Raw genomic sequence first — 7,254 nt, forward strand, 5'->3', positions numbered from 1 at the left:
TGCTTTGACTTGTATGCTCTGGTTGTTGGGTCATGAGACCCATGTTTGTAATGTCTCGCTCCTCGGAGCCTATTGAATAAACTACTTGAGTCGTAGAGTCATTTTGTGATGCCATGTTGTATTGCACATATCGAGCATATTGTGTGTATGTTATTGAAATGCTTGGTGTGTGTGGGATCTGACTATCTAGTTGTTTATCTTTAGTAGCCTCTCTTACCGGGAAATGTCTCCTAGTGTTTCCACCGAGCCATGGTAGCTTGCTACTGCTCCGGAACACTTAGGCTGGCCGGCATGTGTCCTTCTTCGTTCCTGTGTCTGTCCCTTCGGGGAAATGTCACGCGATGAATACCGGAGTCCTGTTAGCCCGCTATAGCCCGGTTCACCGGAGTCCTGCTAGCCCAGTGCTACAGCCTGGATTCACTCGCTGATGACCGACACGTTCGATGCTGGGTCATGGATGCCTGTCCCTGTAAGTTTGTGCCACTTTGGGTTTACGAAGCCATGTCAGCCCGGGCTCCTTATCATGTGGATGCTAGCGACACTGTCATATACGTGTGCCAAAAGGCGCAAACGGTCCCGGGTAAAGGTAAGGCGACACCCGTGGGAATACCGTGCGTGAGGCCGCAAAGTGATATGAAGTGTTACATGCTAGATCTATGTGGCATTGAGTTGGGGTCCTGACATCCCACGCCATCCATCCTGGCCTTCGTAAAGGTGAACCTGCAAAGACAATGCAAGAAATGGTTTTGCGCTACAGAGCGGTTGAGCCGCAGTGTGTGGCTTGTATTGTTTTTTTCCGGAGTGTGTTTAATTAAGCTCCGGGCGAGCCGGGCTATCCTGCCACACAGTAGTTCGGACTCCTTTGGCAGTGTCCAAGAGCCTGGCCGTTGACTTGAGGTTTGGCTAGAAGGTGCCATATGTTGGTCTTGCTGTTAAAGCGGTGGTAGACTCTTCGGCGGTGAGGGGGAGTTCAGACCTACCATTAACCGTGATGACGCCGCGCGGACGGGGCATCTTCAATTTGTGGTAGGCATAATGTGGCATCGCGTTGAACCGAGCGAACGCGGTTCGACCGAGCAGTGCCTGATGGTCACCGTGAAAGGGGACGATGTAGAAGACTAAATCTTCGGTACGGTGATTGTCCGGAGATCCGAAGACCACTTCCAGTGTGATTGAGCCCATGCAACAGGCTCTACCCCTAGTATGACACCTTCAAAGGTGGTTTTTGTGCGCTTGATCCTTGAGGGGTTGATGCCCATTTTGCGCACTATATCCTGGTATAGCAGGTTCAGGCTGCTACCTCCGTCCATAAGGACTCGTGTGAGGTGGAATCCGTCAATGATGGGGTCGAGGACCAGTGCGGCCGAACCGCCATCATGGATACTGGTAGGATGGTCCCTGCGATCGAAAGTGATCGCGCAAGAGGACCATGCGTTAATGTTTGGGTCGATTGAATAGAATTCCCTTAATGCATGTTTCCACTTGGGAATGTGGCTTGCGCATATCATATTCACCGTTTTCACCTGAGGAGGGAATTCTTCTGTCCTCCTGTATTTGGTGATCGGGGCTCCTCGTCGTCATCGTCGCTTTGAGACCCCTTCCCCTTGTTTTCGGCATCTGACCTGCCGGCTTGTCTTAAGACCCATCATTCTCTATTGGTGTGGTTGGCTGGTGTTCCTGGGGTGCCATGAATTTGGCATGGACGGTCGAGTATGCGGTCCAAACTGGACGGGCCTGGATTCTTTTTGTTGAATGGCTTCTTCTTCTGACCAGACTTGGAGCCACTGAATCCGGCATTGACTGATGTGTCTTCGGTACTATCACTATTTTTGCGGCGCTTGTGTTTGTTGTGCCATGCTTTGTCGTTGCTATCCTTGGCTTTCAATGTGCCAGGATTGCTTGTTGTGTTGTTGCTACGAGCCAACCAGCTATCCTCGCCGACACAAAAGTGAGTCATGAGTGTTGTGGGGGCTGCCATGGACTTTCGCTTTTCTTGGCCGAGATGTCGGGCAAGCCATTCGTCACGGATGTTATGCTTGAAGGCTTCTAGGGCTTCGGCATCCGGATAGTCGACAATTTGGTTCTTTTTGGTTAGGAACCGGGTCCAAAATTTCCTGACTGGCTCTCCGGGCTGTTGGGTTATGTGACTTAGATCATCAGCATCCGGTGGTCGCACATAAGTGCCCTGGAAGTTATCAAGGAATGCGTCTGCCAGGTTCTCCCAACTCCCGATGGAGTTTGTCGGCAAGCTATTCAGCCAATGCCGAGCCGGTCCCTTGAGTTTTAGTGGGAGGTACTTGATAGCGTGGAGATCATCTTTGCAGGCCATGTGAATATGGAGGAAAAAAATCTCCTATCCATACCGCGGGGTCTGTGGTACCATCGTATGATTTACTGTTCACGGGTTTAAACCCTTCTGGGAATTCATGATCCATTACTTCATCAGTGAAGCATAGGGGATGCGCGGCGCCTCCGTGCCGGGCTTCATTGTATTTGGCCCGGCCAGATTTGTTAGTTTGTCCGGTGTGACGGTCCTCGTCACGCATTGGGGCACGCCCCCGTGAGCCGTAGATCGATCTTGACTGTCCTGCTTTGCTTTTCCATTTGTCTTGCAGGTCATGTGTGGAGCCCCGGGCCTTAGTGTTACTGTTTGTTTGGCGCCGGGGTGCGGGCTGGACTTCGGGCTGGTACGCCGCTTTGTCGCGGACGTGGGGTGGTCGATCAGCCGCATCATGCGCTGGTAGTGTGGGCTTTAACGCCTCCTCCTCGAGTTGAGGTAGCAACCTGCGCTTCGGGTAACTTTTGGTAAGGCGGTAAAGTCTGTATTCCTCGGCAGCCAGGACCTCGGTCCATCTATCAGTTAGCATATGTTGATCAGCTTGGAGCTATTGTTGCTTTTTCTTCAGGCTTGTTGCAGTGGCTATAAGCCGGCGCTTGAAGCGCTCCTGCTCGACGGGATCCTCAGGCACGATGAATTCTTCGTCGCCAAGGCTCACTTTGTCTTCGGAGAGAGGAAAGTAATTATTGTCCTCTGATTCTCCATCTGTGACCTGTTCCTTAGGGCTAGCTTGCCCATCCTCTTGCTCGGTCAGGTCGTGGCCGACTCCCTTGCCAGGCTTCCGCTTGAAGGTTGCCGAGATACACGACGTGTACATGGTGGTAAGTGGCGAGAGCGTGTGTGAAGAAGTACACCCCTGCAGGGTTAACATGATCTATTCGAATAGTCGGGTCCGCGGATATGGACATCTTGGATGCTTACGTGGTACATAGACAACTTGAAGTGGATACTCTAAAATGCTCAAGACAAGTGTGAGTGCTATGGATGGCCTTCTCATAGGGAGACGGGGATGATTCCATAGTAGTGTATTGTGTGGTGATTAGTAGACTCGTGTGCGCCATATCACCTCAAAGAAGTTCTGGTAGTCGTAGAACAGGATAGCCACAGAGTCAAAGCTGGCTTGCTGCAACTAAACCCCACATTACCCTCTTGATACAAGTGCATGTATGATAGGATCTGATGTAAGTCTTGCTGAGTACCTTTGTACTCATGTTGCTTTATTTATGTTTTTGCAGCGGAGACTTCGGTCTTACTGGTGTTCTCGTGGACTTCGACAAGTAGCTTGTACCTCAGCTACGATCTTGATCGGATGTTGTAGATAGTCAGGCTCTTCAGCCTTTTTCATTTGTAGATGTCTGTACCCAGACATGTAATGCTTCCGCTTGTTGCTTGTATGCTCTGTATGATGGGTCCTGTGACCCCTGTTTTCAATAAATGCTATGATGGCTCTTCTGAGCCTTTATTGATATGAGTTGTGGAGTTATGCTGTGATGCCATGTTCTACAGCACATACTTGCATGTTATGCGTACGAGTAATGTGTATTGCTATGTGTGGGATCTGACTATCCAGTTGTTTATCCTTAGTAGCCTCTCTTGCCGGGAAATGTCTCCTAGTGCTTCCACTGAGCCCTGGTAGCTTGCTACTGCTCCGGAACACTTAGGTTGGCCGGCATGTGTCCTTCTTTGTTCCTGTGTCTGTCCCTTTGGGGAAATCTCACGCGGTGTCTACCGGAGTCCTGTTAGCCTACTACAGCCCGGTTTACCGGAGTCCTGCTAGCCCAGCTGCTACAGCCCGGATTCACTCGCTGATGACCGACACGTTCGTTGCTGGGTCATGTATGCCTGTCCCTGTAAGTTAGTGCCACTTTGGGTTCACGACTAGCCATGTCAGCTCGGGTTCTTTGTCATATGGATGCTAGCGACACTATCATATACGTGTGCCAAAAGGCGCAAACGGTCCCGGGCATGGTAAGGCGACACCCATGGAATACCGTGCGTGAGGCCGCAAAGTGATATGAGGTGTTACATGCTAGATCGATGTGGCATAGAATCGGGGTCCTGACAACTTTGGTATTAGAGCCTGACTGCCTGTAGGATTACCAAGCCAAACTGGTCGAAGTTGAGTCTACAAATTCTTTAGTTATGTAAGGGAATTGATTGTGGGAAGGAACGTAAGGCTCTTTTTACTCCTTTACCTCATGGCCTTCTGATCTGAGTCATCCTATCTTTCCGACGGGGTTAAGGAACTAGGCTTTCTCTTCCGTCTATCAGGATCACGTGTTACTACTCCGTAGTACCATAGGATTGGTTGACCAGAGTCTTACCCCAGTTTCGAGTACTTTCGGTGTGTCTGTTTAGTACTATCTCAGAACCTTGAGTGATGATGTTGAGTTGCTGTACTACCCATTTTAGCATGATATCTCATTCTGAGCATTTTACTGCTGTTATGCTGCCGTAATTGCTCTAGGAGTTCGAGAGTTACTAATTTCCTTGTCCTACATTCTATAGCCTATAGTTGATGCTGATTCCGTCCTTGGTTTCGTTTCTCAGGATGTCATCAGTTAAGCGAAGTTCTGTTGCTCGTAGCCAAAACCACGGAGATGGTAGGGATGAGGATCCTCCCGACCAGCCTTCATTGACAGAGTTCATGTTAGAGATGGAGAGGAACAAGCGTGAGTCTAACCGCTTGTTGGAGCGTATCGAGGAGAACACCGCACATTGGTTCAACGGGTCTGCAACCATTCATGACTTCATTCGCTTGCACCCACCTACCTTTCATCATTTTATCGGGCCGCTCGATGTAGATGACTGGCTCCGTAGTATCACACACAAGCTCCGTTTTGCGAACAGAAGATGACAAGGTCACCTATGTCACATACCACCTGGAAGGTCCTGCTAGTCTTTGGTGGCAGAACTATGAGGCTATGCTTCCAGCTGGTCAGATTCCTACCTAGAGAGATTTCACTGAGGCTTTTCGCGAGCATCACATTCCTAAAGCCCTCATCGATCGCAAGAGAGAAGAGTTTCACCCAGGGTAAGATGGCTATTGATGCTTACAGTAGAGAGTTTGAGAACCTCACTCGCTATGCTTCAGAAGAGGTGTCCACGGACGCCAAGAAGCAGGCTAGGTTCCGTAAGGGTCACAACCCGAAGTTGCTTTGTGATCTCCACCTGCATCATTATGATACATTCCAAGCTCTGGTGAACAAGGCCATTAATGCAGTGACAACTCAGCTCACTTACGAGGAGTCTCGTAAGAACACCCGTGATTCGGGATCTTCCTCCGGCTCTAGTTCTCAGAAGCGCCGGATTTGGGTTCCAAACTCCGCTCTTCCTTCCGGATATACACCGAGACCATCCTATGTGGTGCCTTCCCCAGCTCAGTCGTATGTTCCACCCAGACCTACTGGTAGACCGCTTGTCAATGCGGGTCCATGTCCAACTTCAAGGACTTGCTTCACATGCGGGAAGCCAGGACACTATGCACGTGACTGCTCTCAGACTAGCTATGCTCCACCCTAGCCCGAGAAGTCTGTTGGCTGTGTTAAGCCACCTGGCAAGATGATCAGTGTCAAGTCAGCTCCCACTGAACTTGGACGCGTGCATCATGTCTCAGCTAGAAGCGCTCATGATGATCCGGATGTCGTTCTTGGTACACTTCTTGTCAACTGTCATCCAGCATCGGTTTTGTTCGATATTGGAGCGTCTCATTCCTTCATTTCTGAAAGCTATGCTAACTTGCACAACATGTCATTTTGTGATATGCCCTCTCCACTAGTCATTCAAACTCCTAGATCCAAATGGCAAACTTCTAGTGTAATCCATGGTAACGAAATCCTTGTAGACAGACTTGTATTCCTCGCATCACTTATAGCCCTCAAGTCTACAGATATTGACATCATCTTGAGTATGGACTGGATGACAACTCATTATGCCAAGATTGATTGTTACACTAGGTCCGTTCAGCTTACACACCCATCTGGCAAGATAGTCACTGTCTCCACTAGATTTGCAAGGCGTCAGCTCTATTCTCTTAATGCCAGCCCTCTTCCAGACCTTGAAGATATCCCGGTAGTCCATGACTTTCCGGATGTCTTTCCAGAGGAACTGCCAGGTGTTCCACCTGATAGAGATGTAGAGTTCGTCATAGATCTTATCCCAGGAACTGCTCCAATCTCTAGGAGACCTTACAAGATGGCACCCCTAGAACTAGCCGAGCTTAAGAAACAACTTGATGAGTCCTTGCAAAAGGGTTTCATCCGTCCTAGTTCTTCTCCTTGGGCTTGCCCTGTCCTCTTCGTCAAGAAGAAGGATGGTACGGACCGGATGGTTGTAGCTTATCGTCCCATTAATTTGGTCATGATAAAGAACAAATATCCGCTCCCCAGGATCAACGACCTGTATGATCAGCTCGCTGGATCCTCTGTCTTCTCCAAGATGGATTTGAGGTTAGGCTACCACCAAATCAAAGTCAGAAATGGGGACATTCCCAAAACGGCTTTTGTCACTCGTTATGGTCAGTACGAGTACACCGTCATGTCCTTCGGTCTAACCAACGCCCCAGCCACTTTCTCCCGCTTGATGAACTCGATCATATTATTCTTCATGGAGCACTTAGATAAATTCGTTGTGGTTTATCTCGATGATATTCTTATTTACTCGAAGAACGAGGAAGAGCATGCCGAACATCTTAGACTTGTGTTAGAAAGACTCAGAGAGCACCGCCTTTATGCCAAGTTCTCCAAGTGTGAATTTTGGTTGCCAGAAGTGACCTACCTAGGTCACGTAATCTCTGGTAAGGGCATTGTTGTCAATCCCGAGAGAGTTAAGGCCGTTCTCGATTGGACTCCACCTAAAATCGTTAAAAAAGTTAGGAGTTTTCTTGGTCTAGCCAGCTATTGTCGCCGCTTTGTTGA

The sequence above is a fragment of the Triticum aestivum genome, chromosome 6B (genome assembly GCF_018294505.1).
Source record: "Triticum aestivum cultivar Chinese Spring chromosome 6B, IWGSC CS RefSeq v2.1, whole genome shotgun sequence".
Taxonomy (NCBI): Eukaryota; Viridiplantae; Streptophyta; class Magnoliopsida; order Poales; family Poaceae; genus Triticum; species Triticum aestivum.